The 17,603-nt window shown below is 48.0% G+C and overlaps 1 protein-coding gene across 2 annotated transcripts in view; it reads right to left on the bottom strand.

The window, feature by feature from the left end:
- Nucleotides 1-17,603, bottom strand: part of LOXL4 (lysyl oxidase like 4) — a 216,687-nt gene that overhangs the window by 86,432 nt on the left and 112,652 nt on the right. The window lies entirely within an intron of this gene.

Genomic DNA, 17,603 nt, shown 5'->3' with positions numbered 1-17,603 from the left:
CCTGTCCCGGGGGAAAAATTTGAAACATGTTCTATTTCTAAAGTCCGTCAGATTTTTGGATGGAGAGGTCCGATGGAGCCCACACATGATCGAATTGTCCGACGGATTTGTTGCGTCGGTCCTTTGCTGTCAAAGTCCGTTCGTGTATACACTGCATTAGTGAAAGAGGACAGCATGCAGCCCCGGTGTTACATTGAATTGGTTCCTTTGGTGTTATGTTGGGCCTGTTTCTCCTGTGTTACATTAGATCTGTTTCTTCTATTTTATATAAGATCTGTTCCTCGGATGTTACGTCAGCTATGTTCCTCTGATGTTAGGTCGACTCTGTTCCACAGTTGTTACCTCGGCTCTGTGCCTCAGGTGTTACCTCAGCTCTGTTCCTCAGGTGTTACATTGGCTCTCTTCCTCAGATGTTACGCCTGCCCTGCTCCTCTGGTGTGATCTCAACTCTGTTCCTCGGGTGTTACGTCTGCTCTGCTCCTCTGGTGTGATCTCGACTCTGTTCCTCGGGTGTTACGTCTGCTCTGCTCCTCTGGTGTGATCTCGACTCTGTTCCTCGGGTGTTACGTCTGCTCTGCTCCTCTGGTGTGATCTCGACTCTGTTCCTCGGGTGTTACGTCTGCTCTGCTCCTCTGGTGCGATCTCGACTCTGTTCCTCGGGTGTTACGTCTGCTCTGCTCCTCTGGTGCAATCTCGACTCTGTTCCTCGGGTGTTACGTCTGCTCTGCTCCTCTGGTGCAATCTCGACTCTGTTCCTCGGGTGTTACATCTGCTCTGCTCCTCTGGTGCAATCTCGACTCTGTTCCTCGGGTGTTACGTCTGCTCTGCTCCTCTGGTGCAATCTCGACTCTGTTCCTCGGGTGTTACGTCTGCTCTGCTCCTCTGGTGTGATCTTGACTCTGTTCCTCGGTTGTTACGTCTGCTCTGGTGTGATCTCGACTCTGTTCCTCGGGTGTTATGTCTGCTCTGCTCCTCTGGTGCAATCTCGACTCTGTTCCTCGGGTGTTACGTCTGCTCTGCTCCTCTGGTGTGATCTCGACTCTGTTCCTCGGGTGTTACGTCTGCTCTGCTCCTCTGGTGTGATCTCGACTCTGTTCCTCGGTTGTTACGTCTGCTCTGCTCCTCTGGTGTGATCTCGACTCTGTTCCTCGGTTGTTACGTCTGCTCTGCTCCTCTGGTGTGATCTCGACTCTGTTCCTCGGTTGTTACGTCTGCTCTGCTCCTCTGGTGTGATCTCGACTCTGTTCCTCGGTTGTTACGTCTGCTCTGCTCCTCTGGTGTGATCTCGACTCTGTTCCTCGGTTGTTACGTCTGCTCTGCTCCTCTGGTGTGATCTCGACTCTGTTCCTCGGTTGTTACGTCTGCTCTGCTCCTCTGGTGTGATCTCGACTCTGTTCCTCGGTTGTTACGTCTGCTCTGCTCCTCTGGTGTGATCTCGACTCTGTTCCTCGGGTGTTACGTCTGCTCTGCTCCTCTGGTGTGATCTCGACTCTGTTCCTTGGGTGTTACGTCTGCTCTGCTCCTCCATAGGAACTGGGTCTGGTGGAGTTCCGGCGGAAAAAATTGAAACATGTTCTATTTCTAAAGTCCCTCAGATTTTTGGACAGCAAAGGTTCGATTGGAGCCCACACACGATCGAATTGTTCGACGGATTTGTTCCGTCGAACCTTTGCTGTCAAATAGTCCGGTCGTGTGTACGAGGCATTAGTGAAGAGGACAGCATGCAGCCCCGGTGTTACATTGAATTGGTTCCTTTGGTGTTATGTTGGGTCTGTTCCTCCTGTTTTTTACGTTAGATCTGTTTCTTTTATGTTATGTCAGATCTGTTTCTCTGATGTTACATCTGCTCTGTCCCTCGGGTGTTACATTGGTTCTGTTCCTCGGATGTTACGTCAGCTCTGTTCCTCTGATGTTAGGTCGACTCTGTTCCACAGTTGATACCTCAGCTCTGTCCCTCAGGTCTTACATTATCTCTGTTCCTCAGGTGTTATGTCTGTCCTGCTCCTCCGGTGTTATCTTGACTCTGTTCCTTGGGTGCTGCGTCTGCTCTGCTCCTCCAGTGTTATGCCAGCTCTGTTCCTCTGGTGTTAGGTTGAGTCTGTTCCTCGGTTGTTAAAGCGGGGTTCCACCCTAAAGTGGAACCTCCGCTAATCGGAACCCTCCCCCCCTCCGGTGTCACAATTGGCACCTTACAGGGGGGAGGGGGGTGGAGATACCTGTCAAAGACAGGTATTTACACCCACTTCCGGGCATAGACTCCCGTGGGAGTCTATGTCATATCCTGTCCTGCCGCGCTGTCTGCTGGGACACACACGGGTCCCAGTGACAGCGCGGAGAATTTCTATTGCGCTGCGCGACTCGCGCATGCGCAGTAGGGAACCGGGAAGTGAAGCCGATTCGCTTTACTTCCTGAATCCCTCACCTAGAATGGTGACAGCAGCAGCCGAGAGCCGGGCGATCGATCGGCCTCAGCTGCCGGCATCGCTGGAACCCGGGACAGGTGAGTGTCCATTTATTAAAAGTCAGCAGCTGTAGTATTTATAGCTGCTGGCTTTTAATATTTTTTTTTTAGGTGGAATCCCTCTTTAAGTCAGTTTTGTTCCTGGGGTGTTCAGCCCTGTTCCTCAGATGTTATGTGGACTCTGTTTCCCTGGTGTGACGCTGGCTCTGTTCCTCGGGTGTTACTTAGGGCTCTGTCCCTAAGGTTTTATGTTGGCTCTGTTCCTTGGGTGTTACATCGGCTCTGTTCCTCCAGTGTTATGTCGACTCTGTTCCTCGGGTAATATGTGGGCTCTGTCCCTTAGGTGTTACAATGGCTCTGCTCCTTGGGTGTTATGTTGGCTCTGTCCCTCTTGAGTTGCGTTGCCTCTGTTCCTCTGGTGTTACATGGACTCTGTTCCTGTGGTGTTATTTCGACTCTGTCCTTTGGTGTTACATTGGCTCTGTTCCTCAGGTGTTATGTCAGCTCCATCCCTCAGGAGTTACACTGGCTCTGTTCCTGGGGTGTTGCATTGTCTCTGTTACTCCGGTGTTATCTCGACTCTTATTTAAGAAGTTTATTGAACTTGACAGTTCACAGGTGATAACTAACTAACCTGAAACCGGTGCACTTGTTTCTGTGAACTTTGTATCTGTTTCCGACTCGGCTTGCTCTTGGTCTTCTGCTTGCCCCGGGGGTTGACCCTGGCTTGCTTTTCAGACTTATTCTGCTTTCCTGTGTATGACCCTGGTTTACCCTCCTGACCACGCTTGTCTCCATCCACACCTGGTATCCGACCTTGGCTTTGAATTGGCTACTCTTCTTGCTTCCACTCTGCCCGACACCTGCTACTTACCACGGGCGCCACCTGTCTTCGGTCGCTCCTCCAGTACACTGATTACCTGGACATCTTGCCCAGCAACGCTCCAGTCGGAACATCCTTGCAAGCATTTCCAGCAGGTGCCCCGTGCTTTTTTGAGCCTACCACCTGCTGTTCTCATCTTCAGGGCTTCCTGGAGCTTAGCTGCAAGGGAAACCATTTCACCATTTGGCCTCCCACCAGGTACGGTATAGTTACCTTGGATCTCTTTCTCCTGTGTTAGGTTCAGGGCCGTTTTTAAGGCAGGGCAAGGCAGGGCAAAGGGGGCAGCTGCCCTGGGCCCTGTCATTGTTGTGGGGCCCAAAGCAGCTGCCTCATACTTGGCAACTATCCCGGTTTAAATTCCCATGTCCCTTGAAGTTTTAGTCCCGTGCTGTGTTCTGATATCTCAGTGTGAAGTTATGTTACTAATGCTGCCCAGCTCTGCCCTATTGTTGTGTACAGATGACTCACCTGCAGACCCTGTGTTTACATGTAAATACCGACTTTGATATGTAAATAGCAGCAGACCGGCAGGATTCATGTGTAAATAGAGGCGGTATTCATATGTATATCATGCCCCCCTGAGGTCATATTCACCATCACCTATACTGAATGCTGCCCACTGGGGAGGTAAAGGGCCCTGCTTGAAAGTCCTGCCTACAACTGTGGTCATTAAGCCCACAATCAAGGTGGGTGCAAAGATAAGCAGAGGAGGCAGGTAGAGATAAAGGGGAGGGGGAGTGGAGAGGATGGGGGAGGTTTGGGGTGTAGAGGTTTTAGGGTGCAAAGGTGTACTGACAGGGTGGATAAAGATGTAGGTCATGTGTAGGACAGCCCATTCATTTCAATGGGCTGCTCTATGCTCTACAAATGCAGAAGAAACTCCCAAACCCTCTTCCAAAATCACACGGTGCCACAGCACATGTCAGGAGATGCAGGAGGGTTTCATTAATAATTATTGGCACTGCTGTGTATCTCCTAAAGGACAGCACGCTTCTGTGGTGTCAGGAAAGCAATTTTGCAAGCATTCCTGACACACACTAATGTGAACGCAGGCTAAATGTCTCAATTACATTGGTGGTCAGTGTAAATCTTCTCATTACATTTGTGGTTACTGTGAATGCTTCTATTACATTAATGGTCAGTGTAACCCCCATTACATTAGTGGTCAGTGTAAACCCCTATTACATTGGTGGTCAGTGTAAACGCCTATTACATTAGTGGTCAGTGTAAACCCCTATTACATTAGTGGTCAGTGTAAACGCCTATTACATAAGTGGTCAGTGTAAACGCCTATTACATTAGTGGTCAGTGTAAACCCCTATTACATTAGTGGTCAGTGGAAACGCCTATTACATAAGTGGTCAGTGTAAACCCCTATTACATTAGTGGTCAGTGTAAACCCATATTACATTAGTGGTCAGTGTAAACCCCTATTACATTGGTGGCCAGTCTTGAAACTTCTCTTTATATTGGTAGTCAGTAAAAAAAAAAAAAAAGAAAAAAAATCAACATTGCCATTGATCACACCCTTCCCTCCCCCCCCAGCACTGCCACTGAGCCCAGGAGTTCTAGGATCTCTAGGAGTTTAATGTTTATTAATGGGCCCCATCACCTCCCCAGTCAATGGTGTGCAGGCAGCGAGGAGATGATGTGCTGTAACCTCTAGCAACCAATCAGTAAACAGTATTGATGTACAGTAACCTCTGGCAACCAAACACAATCACTGTCTAATCTGATTCAGTAAAACTGATTTTGAGTCTAGCTGCTTTTTTATTGTATAGCCCCATACACACATCAGATTTTCTGCTGATTTTCGTCATCAGGTTTACCAAAACCATGTAGTGGAAGGGCCTGCCTGATTGCATACAAATTGAAACTCCTAAGGTTTGACCTCATATTATATGGTTTTGCTAAATCTGAAGGAAAAAATCAGCAGAAAATCTGATAGTGCATATGGGGCTTATGTCTCAAAGCAGGTGGAGAGTGAAACTGCATGAGGGGGGGGGGGGGGGCAATTTTTTATTTTTTTTGCCCAGGGTCCAATCAGTATTAAAGGGGTTGTAAAGGTTCGTTTTTTATTTTCTAAATAGGTTCCTTTAACCAGTTGCCGACCGCCGCACGCCGATGTACGTCGGTACAATGGCACGGGCAGGCATAAGGACATACATGTACGTCCCTTGCCTCCCGCGGGTCGGGGGCCCGATCGGGCCCCCGCCCGGTGCCTGCGGCGGTCTGTATTCGTACGGGAGCGATCCCGGACGAGGGGACGGCCATTCATTCATGGCCACCCCCTCGCGATCGCTCCCGACGAATAGAAATCCCCGGTGACATCACTTCCTCTCCTGTAATGTAAACACAGGAGAGGAAGTGATGTATTCTCTCCTCCGTGTCGGTATTTTTCGTTCCGACACGGAGGAGAGCGGATCAGTAAGTTGCACCAACACTCACACACACAGTAGAACATGCCAGGCACACTCACACCCCCCCTTTACCCCCCGATCACCCCCCCAATTACCCCTGCCCCCCAGTCACAGTGACACCAATGTCATTTTTTTTTTTTTTTTTTTTTTTTTTGCATTGGTGTCATTTGTGACTGTAATAACTGTTAGGGCAGTTAGAGTTAGCCCCCTTTAGTTCTAATGTACCCCCCTAACCCCCCCAATAAAGGTTTAACCCCGTGATCACCCCCCGTCGCCAGTGTCACTAAGGCTGGGTTCACATTGCAGCGGTTTATGAGAACGAATGTGATTCGCACCGCACTGCAGTGCAAATCACATCCGATCTCTGTGCGATTCGAGTTCAGCCATTCGCCGCACCCGCCGCACCCGCCACACCCGCCGCACCCGCCGCAAATTCGCACGGGACCCTTTTTTTGGCCCGCAGCAGAATCGGATCGCATGGGTGTTCACACCATGCGATCCGAGTTTGCAGATCGCACTGCGATATGCGAACTGATCTGGGGGTGTCAGTAACATTTCACTGACACTCCCAGCAGTTCGCATAGGGCAGTGTGAACTGCCGCCGGGAGGCATGCGATGCGGGAACCCGCCGCGCATTCGTGGCGTTCCCGCATCGCTCCAGTGTGAACCCAGCCTAATAAGCGATCGTTTTTCTGATCGCTGTATTAGTGTCACAGGTGACGCTAGTTAGGCAGGTAGGTATTTAGGTTCGCTGCAGCTTTTTATAGCGCCAGGGACCCCCATATACTACCGCATAAAGCCCCCTAATTGCCCCCTAGTTAACCCTTTCACCAGTGATCACCATATAACTGTTACAGGTGACGCTGGTTGGTTAGTTATTTTTTTATAGTTTCAGGGCACCCGCCATTTATTACCTAGTCTCACTAGTGTACCCCTAAATTTAGGGGTGTCTACTTTCCAAAATGGGGTCATTTGGGGGGGGTTTGTGCCATCTTGGCATTTTATGGCCTTCAAAACTGTAACGCCCTTAGAAAGCCTGAAGGCGGTGCTTGGTTTTCGGGGCCCCGTACGCGGCTAGGCTCCCAAAAAGTCCCACATATGTGGTATCCTCGTACTCAGGAGAAGCAGCAGAATTTATTTTGGGGTGTCATTTCACATATGCCCATGGCATGCATGAGCAATATATCATTTAGTGACAACTTTGTTAAAAAAAAAAAAAAAAAAAAAAAAGTTTGTAATTTTCCCGCAACTTGTGGCAAAATATAAAATATTCCATGAACTCAACATGCCTCTCAGCAAATAGCTTGGGGTGTCTACTTTCTAAAATGGGGTCATTTGTGGGGGTTTTGTGCCATCTTGGCATTTTATGGCCTTCAAAACTGTAATAGGTAGTGAGGAGTGAACTCAAAAATTTACGCCCTTAGAAAGCCTGAAGGCGGTGCTTGGTTTTCGGGGCCCCGTACGCGGCTAGGCTCCCAAAAAGTCCCACATATGTGGTATCCCCATACTCAGGAGAAGCAGCAGAATTTATTTTGGGGTGTCATTTCACATACGCCCATAGCATGTGTGAGCAATATATCATTTAGTGACAACTTTGTGTAAAAAAAAAAAAAAAATTTTTTTTTTGTCATTATTCAATCGCTTGAGGCAAAAAAATAAAATATTCAATGGGCTCAACATGCCTCTTATCAATTTCCTTAGGGGGTCTACTTTCCAAAATGGGGTCATTTGGGGGGGTTTTGTACTGCCCTGCCATTTTAGCACCTCAAGAAATGAGATAGGCAGTCGTAAACTAAAAGCTGCGTAAATTCCAGAAAACGTACCTTAGTTTGTAGATGTGACAACTTTTGCGCAAACCAATAAATATACAATTATTGACTTTTTTTTTACCAAAGACATGTGGCTGAATACATTTTGGCCTAAATGTATGACTAAAATTGAGTTTATTGGATTTTTCTAATAACAAAAAGTAGAAAATATCATTTTTTTTCAAAATTTGCGGTCTTTTTACGTTTATATCGCAAAAAATAAAAATCGCAGAGGCAATCAAATACCATCAAAAGAAAGCTCTATTTGTGGGAAGAAAAGGACGCAAATTTTGTTTGGGTACAACATTGCATGACCGCGCAATTACCAGTTAAAGCAGCGCAGTGCCAAAGTGTAAAAAGACCTCTGGTCATTTACCAGCGAAATGGTCCGGTCTGAAAGTGGTTAAGCTAGTGCATTGTTGGTTCACTTATATTTTCCTTTGATTTCCCTTCTAAATGTTTTTTTTTCTTTGTTTTCTTTGTCTGAATTTCTCACTTCCTGTTCCTCCTCAGTAAGCTGTTCTGGCTGACTAACCACCACTCGGATGATGGTGTGAAGTTTACTGAGGAGAAACAGGAAGTGAGATATTCAGACAAAGAAAAAAAAACATTTAGAAGGGAAATCGAAGGAAAAGGTAAGTGAACCAACAATGCACTAGCTTAAAGGAACCTATGTAGAAAATAAAAAATTAACCTTTACAACCCCTTTAAAGACGGCCCTGGTTACGTTGGATCTGTTTCTCTTGCTAAGGAGTTTACAGGTAAGATTAAAAATACAAGGGCTGCCAGATAAGCTCCACTTCTTCCTACTTTGTGAGCATCTGATCTGGTACAACTCAAGTCTGAAAAGTCTGAACTGCTGTTCTAAAATGCTTGTTTTAGATATGTGACTATGTAGTGAAGGATGAAGAAGACAACCCCAAAGTCTGTACCATTGAAAGCAAGCCAGCGATGATGTGCATATATTTCTGTCCTGACAGGTTCCTATTATCCAAGCTGTCATGTACTTCTTGGACTGTTCACCATTACAGCAACCTTGTCAGGAAACTAAAATAAGCCAAAAAAGTAAAAGTAGTACTGCCCTTGTTGCTGGACTGCGCTGAAGAGAAAGCTTCCCTTTGGTAAGAAACAGTTATTTCAGACAATATTGATCCCCTGATGTTCTTCATCCCCCCCCCCCCCCCCAGCTGTTCTCTATGGTTCCTTCCCCTGACACATTAGTAACATGTTGATTGTTGGAGGAAACCAGTGAGTGCAGGGGAGACCCGGAGATTGACACTCCAGGAAGTGTAATGCCGCGTACACACGACCGGACTTTTCAACATCAAAGGTCCGACGGAACGATTCCGGCAGACCATTCGATCGTGTGTGTGGGCTGCAGCGGACTTTTGATTTGCAAAAATCCGACAGACTTTAGAAATGGAACATGTTTCAAATTTTTCCGCCGGAACTCCGCCGGACCCAGTTCCTACCGAGAAATCCGCTTGTGTGTATGCTGGTCCGACGGACAAAAACCGACGCGAGGGCAGCTATTGGCTACTGGCTATGAACTTCCTTATTCTAGTCCGGTCGTACGTCATCACGTTCGAATCCGTCGGACTTTGGTGTGATTGTGTGTGGCCAAGTCCGTTCATTCGGAAAGTCCGTCAGAACTCTGTCAGAACTCCATCAGAACTCCTGCGAAAGTCTGTCGGACCTTGTCCCTCGAAAAAAGTCAGGTCGTGTGTACGCGGCATTCGTTTCTCAGTGCTCTTCATAGTGAAATCTATCTTCAGTGGGGAAGAGTTCAGCACCCCTCAAGGCACCTTTGTAAAGGGCAGGCCCTAAGACCCCTTTCACACCATACCGCACCTTGCAGCGTTTTACCGCCGGATTTGCGGCGGATTTGCGGCTCATTTCGGCCGCTAGCGGGGCGCTTTTACCCCCCGCTAGCGGCCGCGAAAGGGTTAAAACCGCCGGCAATACGCCGCAATAGCGGCGTTTTGCCGGCGGCATTACAGCGCTGCCCCATTGATTTCAATGGGCAGCAGCGGTGGAGGAGCGGTAAACACACCGCTCCTTCACCACTCCAAAGAAGCTGCTGGCAGGACTTTTTTCTGACGTCCTTCCAGCGCACCGCTCTCGGGGCTTTCACACTACACACAATGGTGCAGCTTCTTTAGGGCGTTTTGCAGGCGCTATTTCTAACGCTATAGCGCCTGCAAAACGCCCTGGTGTGAAAGGGGTCTAACTCTAAACTATCTGTTCCCAATGATATAACACATATAGCAATGCATATATTGAGGGCAGACTTACCAGGAGGTAGCCTCATTCTCCTTTTCTTTTGTTAAATGTATTTCCCCATGGGATTTGGTGCAGACACACTTTGGAGGGGGGGGGGGGGGGGGGGGGGTCTTAAGCTACCAAACAAGCCAGGGTTTCTGTTGTGTCTAAGCCCTTGTACACACGGTCGGAGATTCCGACGGAATGTGTCCGATCGGACCGTTTTGTCGGATATTCCGACTGTGTGTGGTCTCCATCGGACTGTTTCCGTCGGAGTATCCGACGGACCAAGTTTTCCAACTTGTCGGTAAAATTTTCCGCCAAAATGCTCCGATCATGTGTAGAGAATTCCGATCGGACAAAGTGCCACGCATGCTCAGATCAAATTCCTACACCAAAGCTATTGGCTACTAGCCTGAACGTAGTCCCGTCCTAACGAAATAACGTCATCACGTTCTGAACGATCGAATTTTCCGACAACTTTGTCCGACCGTGTGTATGCAACAGTTTCAGACAAAATCCGACGGATTTGGTTGTTGGAATGTCTGACCGTGTGTACAGGGGCTAAGAAGAATGAGACTACTTGCAGGTAAATGCACTCTCACTGTATGGACTGATATATCAAGCAGGAGTGTGTCTAATTGATGCCTGAGGTGGCTATTTCCACCATCACCCAGGTAGCACCAAACCCCCCTATTCCCCCCCGGATCTCAGTCCATTTTTGCTACACATTTGGGTTTCTAAGATGCTGCCACCTTAACTGACAATGTTGTGGCCCATCCACCAGTGTCCAACCAACCAATTACGTTGTATAGCTGTGTGTCTTTGGTTGCTAGGATGCAGGCAGCCGAGTTTTACAGTGTCAATGGTTGTCATCATGTAGGTGGCGAACCTCGGCACCCCAGATGTTTTGGAACTACATTTCCCATGATGCTCAACTATACTGCAGAGTGCACGAGCATCATGGGAAATGTAGTTTCCATAACATCTGGGGTGCCGAGGTTCACCATCACTGTCCTATACAATCTCAGCACCAAAATTAAAGCGCTAGAGTGTTTTATTTTGGAACTGACCGTTTGGGCACCTGATAAGGTAATTATGGTCTTTTGGGAGTTAGTGTTAGAGATTAGGTTATAGGTTATGGTCAGTAGGATTGGGGTTAGGTTTAAGGCAATATGTTAAGGTTAGGGTCAATTTTTAAGGTGGAGTTTTGTTTTAGTGCATAGGGGCAGGTTAGGGTTTTGTGCAAGGGTCAGGTTAAAGGTCAAAAGATTTTTTTTTTTAATATATACAAAATATAATATTCACTGCCACAATAAAAGTATGCACTTTTTTGGTAAATTATGCTTTGAGTTTTTAAATTAATACAAAACTAAAGCAGTATTTTCCTAACCAGAGTGCTACAAGCACAGGACCCAGTTTTCCTGGAATCAGTGGGGGGCTCCTGTGTGTAAAGGGCCACTGATGTTGGGGGGGGGGGGGCTCTGGTGTGATTGGGACCCCTGATGTCAAGGGAAGACCCTGCTGTTAAGGCAAACTCTGATGTGATTGGTAACAATCTCTGATATAAAGGGGGACATCAGATGTAAAGGAGGAACTCTGATGTGATCAGAGACCTCAGATATGATGGGGGAGACTCTCTGCAATGATGGGGGGCCTCTAATGTGAAGAGGGGACTGTGATCTGATGAGGAGGTCTCTGACATGACAGGGGACCTCTGGTAAGCTGGGGGCCTCCAATGAATTGGGGAGACTTTTGTGTGATGGAGGACCTCTGATATGATAGGTGGCCTCTGATATGATGGGGGGGGTTGACTCTGCAATGATGGGGGGCCTCTAATGTGAAGAGGGGACTGTGATGTGATGAGGGGGTCTCTGACATGACAGGGGACCTCTGGTATGATGGGGGCCTCCAATGAATTGGGGGGACTTTGGTGTGATGGAGGACCTCTAAGCCCACGTACACACGGTCTGAGATTTTGACAACCAAATACGTCGGATTTTGTCTGACGGATTTTGTCCGAAACTGTTGCATACACACTGTCGGACAAAGTTGAGAAAATCCGATCGGTCAGAACATGATGACGTTATTTCGTTACGACGGGACTACGTTCAGGCTATTAGCCAATAGCTTTGGTGTAGGAATTTGATCTGAGCATGCGTGGCACTTTGTCCGATCGGAATTCTCTACACATGATCGGACAAAGTCCGATCGGATCATGTTGTCGGAAAATTTTACCGACAAGTTGGAAAACTTGGTCCATCGGATACTCCGACGGAAACAGTAAAATAAAGACCACACACAGTCGGATTATCCGACAAAACGGTCCGATCAGACACATTCCTTCGGAATCTCCGACCGTGTGTACAAGGGCTAATATGATAGGTGGGCTCTGATATGATGGTGAGGTTGACTCTGCAATGATGGGGGGCCTCTAATGTGAAGAGGGGACTGTGATGCGATGAGGGGATCTCTGGCATGACAGGGGACCTCTGGTACGATGGGGGCCTCCAATGAATTGGGGGGACTCTGGTGTGATGAAGGACCTCTGTTATGATAGGTGGCCTCTGATATGATGGGGGGGGGTTGACTCTGCAATGATGGGGGGCCTCTAATGTGAAGAGGGGACTGTGATGCGATGAGGGCATCTCTGCCATGACAGGGGACCTCTGGTATGATGGGGGCCTCCAATGAATTGGGGGGACTCTGGTGTGATGGATGACCTTTGATATGATAGGTGGCCTCTGATATGATGGGGGGGTTGACTCTGCAATGACGGGGGGCTCTAATGCGAAGAGGGAACTGTGATGCGATGAGGGGATCTCTGGCATGACAGGGGACCTCTGGTATGATGGGGGCCTCCAATGAATTGGGGGACTCTGGTGTGATGGATGACCTTTGATATGATAGGTGGCCTCTGATATGATGGGGGGGTTGACTTTGCAATGATGGGGGGCCTCTAATGTGAAGAGGGGACTGTGATGCGATGAGGGGATCTCTGGCATGACAGGGGACCTCTGGTATTATGGGGGCCTCCAATGAATTGGGGGGACTCTGGTGTGATGGATGACCTTTGATATGATAGGTGGCCTCTGATATGATGGGGGGGTTGACTTTGCAATGATGGGGGGCCTCTAATGTGAAGAGGGGACTGTGATGCGATGAGGGGATCTCTGGCATGACAGGGGACCTCTGGTATGATGGGGGCCTCTGATGAATAGGGGGGGGGGGGGCTTTGGTGTGATGGAGGACCTCTAATATGATGGAGGTCCTCTGATGTAATGGGGACCTCTGATATCATTGATGTGACAGGAGAACATCTGATGTGATGGGAGTGCCTTTGATGTGAAGGGAGAACTCCATTGTAAATAGCGACCTTTGATGTGAAGTTTATTTCATCAAGACGGTTGTGTGCATCATCCCAAGCTCTGGTTTCCCATTACTAAGTAAGGTTTATGTTTTTTACATTTTAGACTGGACGGCTTCAAGATTTTGTATAGTTTTAAAGGCTAACTCCACTGAAAAAAGGTTAAGAAACTCTTCTAAAAAAAAAAGACAAACCAAAAATGATCTATTCAAAAGTGAATCTGCCAACTGCCGTACCAAGAAGACTTGGAGGCAATTTTTAGGTGGACAGAAGCCATGAATGGGGGCTTGTGAAAGGAAGTCTTTCAGGTCATGTCAAATGTGGTAGAACACTTTGTGACATATTAGATACCTGTTACAAAAAAGTTACCCACAAAAAACTCCTTTTCAAACCCATTGTTCTTCTGTCCGTTTGAGGAACATGAAGATTGTGGCGTATACCATACATACTATTATACGAAACCATATACCGCACATTGCTTTTGCCAAGTGCTCTCGAAAATTACATGCTAGTCGTATTTTTCCCTTGCTAATAACACACTTCGGAGTTTGGTCAGAAGGCCCATTAACTTACTTTATGCCATTGAATGTAAAAGGTCATGGAACGTCCACTATGTTCTACACATTCCATTCCATCAAAGTGAGAAACAAGGCTAATTGAATGCGATTCCGTGCTACGGGAGCTGTATTACGCTCTCATATGTTATTATGCATTGATATTTTGTTGCACTTTTATATGTGTTATTATCTGAAAATGCCAGAGCTGTTCCTGGTGCTACTGTAAAGGGTATAACGCGTCCCATGCCACTATAAGAGAATTCACTGTATCCAAACAATTATTAGTCTTAAAGGGCAATCTAATTTCACATCAATGAGATCAGAACACTTTTTGATTTAAAAGGAATAATAACAGGGCAGAGGGCTGGAAACTTAAAAAAAAAAATGGTCTCCGTAAAATCTTTTGGTAAAAAAGTCTATGGACCTCTAAAAAGGTAATTGTGTTGAGGTTACATTGACCTTATTCATTGAAATATTCAGTTACAAAGTTTTGGTACAGGTTTTTTGACAGGCACATTGGATTGTTCCGGTACCCATCTGCAGAGCCATATTTGAAACATCCAGAAACAATTCTGACCCAATTATGTGATATTCGACTATAGGCTCAATTCATAGAGCTAAGGAAAAATCCCCTATGGCGGACTTTAAAGGCACACTCAAGTAGAATATGTGGCGGCGTCTCCTGAAGAGCACGCGCTATGGGGTTTTTCAAAGTTAAAGCGGAGGTCCACCCTAAAGTGGACCTTCCGCTCATCGGAACCCTCCCCCCCTCCGGTGCCACAATCCGCACCTTTCAGGGGGGAGGGGGGTGCAGGTACCTGGATAACCCAGGTAACTACACCCACTTCCGGGACAGCTCTCTGCGGAAAGGGGCGTAACTTACGCCCCTTTCCGCAAGTGCCCGCCCCTTCCCGCAAGTGCCCCGCTGCCTGCTGGGAAACACACAGCTCCCAGAGGCAGCGGGGAGCGTCCTTATTGCGCAGCGCAATTCGCGCATGCGCAGTAGGGAACCGGGAAATGAAGCCGAAAGGCTCCATTTCCTGATTCCCATACCCAAGATGGCGGCTGCAGGACCCGACAGACGACCTAGCGATCGGCTTCGGGTGCCAACATCGCGGGCGCGCTGGACAGGTAAGTGTCACTATTTTAAAAGTCAGCAGCTGCAGTATTTGTAGCTGCTGGCTTTTAAAAAAAAAAAAAAAAAACGCGGAGTCCCGGTGGACTCCCGCTTTAAAGTTATGCCTGAACTGCAGTTTGGCTTGGGTACAATTGTCTAAATTTAGACTTCGGCATCAGTCTGACTGGACTGTGAGATGTTCAGCCTGGCCACAGGGGGGCGCTGTCTCTTCTAGCAGGCATGGAACTATGGTCTGGTTAGGTTCTTAACCACTTTCAGACCGGACCAATTTGCTGGTCAAAGACCAGACCACTTTTTGCGATTCGGCACTGCGTCGCTTTAACTGACAATTGCGCGGTCGTGCGACGTGGCTCCCAAACAAAATTGGCGTCCTTTTTTTCCCACAAATAGAGCTTTCTTTTGGTGGTATTTGATCACCCCTGCGGTTTTTATTTTTTGCGCTATAAACAAAAATAGAGCGACAATTTTGAAAAAAACGCATTATTTTTTACTTTTTGTTATAATAAATATCCCCCAAAAATATATAAAAAAACATTTTTTCCCCTCAGTTTAGGCCGATACGTATTCTTCTACATATTTTTGGTAAAAAAAAATCTCAATAAGCGACTATTGATTGATTATTGATATAACTTGCGCAAAAGTTATAGCGTTTACAAAATAGGGATAGTTTTATAGCATTTTTATTAATAATTTTTTATTATTTTTTTTTTTACTAGTAATGGCGGCGATCTGCGATTTTTATTGTGACTGTGACATTGTCGGGGACCCATCGGACATTTTTGACACATTTTTGGGACCATTGTCATTTATACAGTAATCACTGCTATATAAATGCAGTGATTCCTGTGTAAATGACACTGGCAGTGAAAGGGTTAACCTGTGGGTGGCAGTGTAGGGGTTAAGTGTTCCTAGGGGTGTGTTACTAACTGTGGGGGGGTTGGGCTTTCATTTAGTGTACACTGATCTCTGCTCCAATCACATGGAGCAGAGATCAGCGTCACTAGTTGCTAGGCAGAATGGGAAAATGTTGTTTATACAGCATTTCCTCCATTCGGCCGCTCCGTGAGACGATCGCGGGGATGCCCACGGCGATAGAGTCCGCGGGTCCCGCGACCGGACTCACGGGGGTTCCGACCAGCGCGGGAGCGCACCACCGGCGGCGCGCTCCCGATGGCACGGCGGCAACGAATATTGGACGTACATGTACGCCAATATGCCTGCCCGTGCCATTCTGTCGACGTACATCGTCGTGCGCTGGTCGGGAAGTGGTTAAAGAGGGATTCCGCCCAAAAAAAAAATATTAAAAGCCAGCAGCTATAAATACTACAGCTGCTGACTTTTAATAAATGGACACTCACCTGTCCCAGGTTCCAGCGATGCCGGCAGCCGAGGCCGATCGACCGCTCGGGCCTCGGCTGCTGCCGCCGCCATTTGAGGTGAGGGAATCAGGAAGTAAAGCGAATCGGCTTCACTTCCCGGTTCCCTACTGCGCATGCGCGAGCGGCGCCGCGCAATAGGAAATCTCCGCGCTGTCACTGGGACCCGTGTGTGTCCCAGCAGACAGCGCGGCAGGGCAAGAAATGGCGTAGACTCCCGTGGGAGTCTATGCCCGGAAGTGGGTGAAAATACCTGTCTTTGACAGGTATCTCCACCCCCCTCCCCCCTGAAAGGTGTCAATTGTGACACCGAAGGGGGGGGGGGGTTCCGATCAGCGGAGGTTCCACTTTAGGGTGGAATCCCGCTTTAAGTTACTCTCTCTCGGAGCCCGGCCAGTGGGAGTGGCGCTCTCGCTGTGCTTTCTGGCAGAGGTTATTTAAGATGCGGACGTCACGTGGTTCGGGGTTCTGGTCCAGAATGGTGTACTGACTTCATGGTCCTGGTCCTCCTGACCAGCCCCCAGGAAGGCTATGGCCTGGGGTATGGATTCACCTGATTTTGATGTCTCGGGGCGGGCTAGCCTGAGGCAAGGAAACTAAAGGAGGATTCTGAGGTTGTTGGGTGCCGTCTCTGGTTTGGGAGAGACCCAGTGACTTCAAGCATTCCAGGGGAGGACTCTTCAGAAGAAGACCACGTACGGGTTGGTTTCTTAGTAAGAGCCTGGAAGGGCCGAAGTACCCAAAAGAATCTGGTCTCGTGGATATCACCAAGCTGGCTCAAAGATCCAGGTATTACACGAGTGTTAGGCCGCGTACACACGGGCGGACTGTCTGTCCAACTTAGTCCGCTGAAACGTGTTTCAGCGGACAGTCCGCTCGTGTGTGGGCTTCAGCTGACTTTTTCAGCGGACAGTCTGGCGGACTAAGTCTTTCGGAATTTCCGTAATACAGTCCGTCCAACTTTGGTTTCAGCGGACAGTCCGCTCGTGAGTAGGCAAGTTGGACGGACTAAGTATGGCGCATGCTCAGAAAGGATTTACACGGCCGAAGGTTGCATTGCAGTGTATTGGACGTCGTATTTCTAGTCCCGTCGTACGTGCTGTACACGTCATCGCGCAAGCTTTCAGCGGACTGTCTGTTCATCGTGTGTGGTCAAGTCCGTTCATTCAAAAGTAGGACGGACTGTCTGTCGGATTGTCTGACGGACTTAGTTGGCCAGACAGTCCGCTCGTGTGTACGCGGCTTTATTCAAGTTTAGTTTCCCTACGTGTTCTACAACAACGTTTTGTTGGCTGCTCGGCCTTGTAGGAGAGGGACTGTCCAACTTGAGT

The sequence above is a fragment of the Lithobates pipiens genome, unplaced genomic scaffold, assembly GCF_037356315.1.
Source record: "Lithobates pipiens isolate NorthernLeopardFrog02 unplaced genomic scaffold, aLitPip1_a1.2 Scaffold_25, whole genome shotgun sequence".
NCBI classification, from domain to species: Eukaryota; Metazoa; Chordata; class Amphibia; order Anura; family Ranidae; genus Lithobates; species Lithobates pipiens.
The sequence above is the reverse complement of the archived record's forward strand: the minus strand, read 5'-3'. Positions and strand labels throughout refer to the sequence as shown.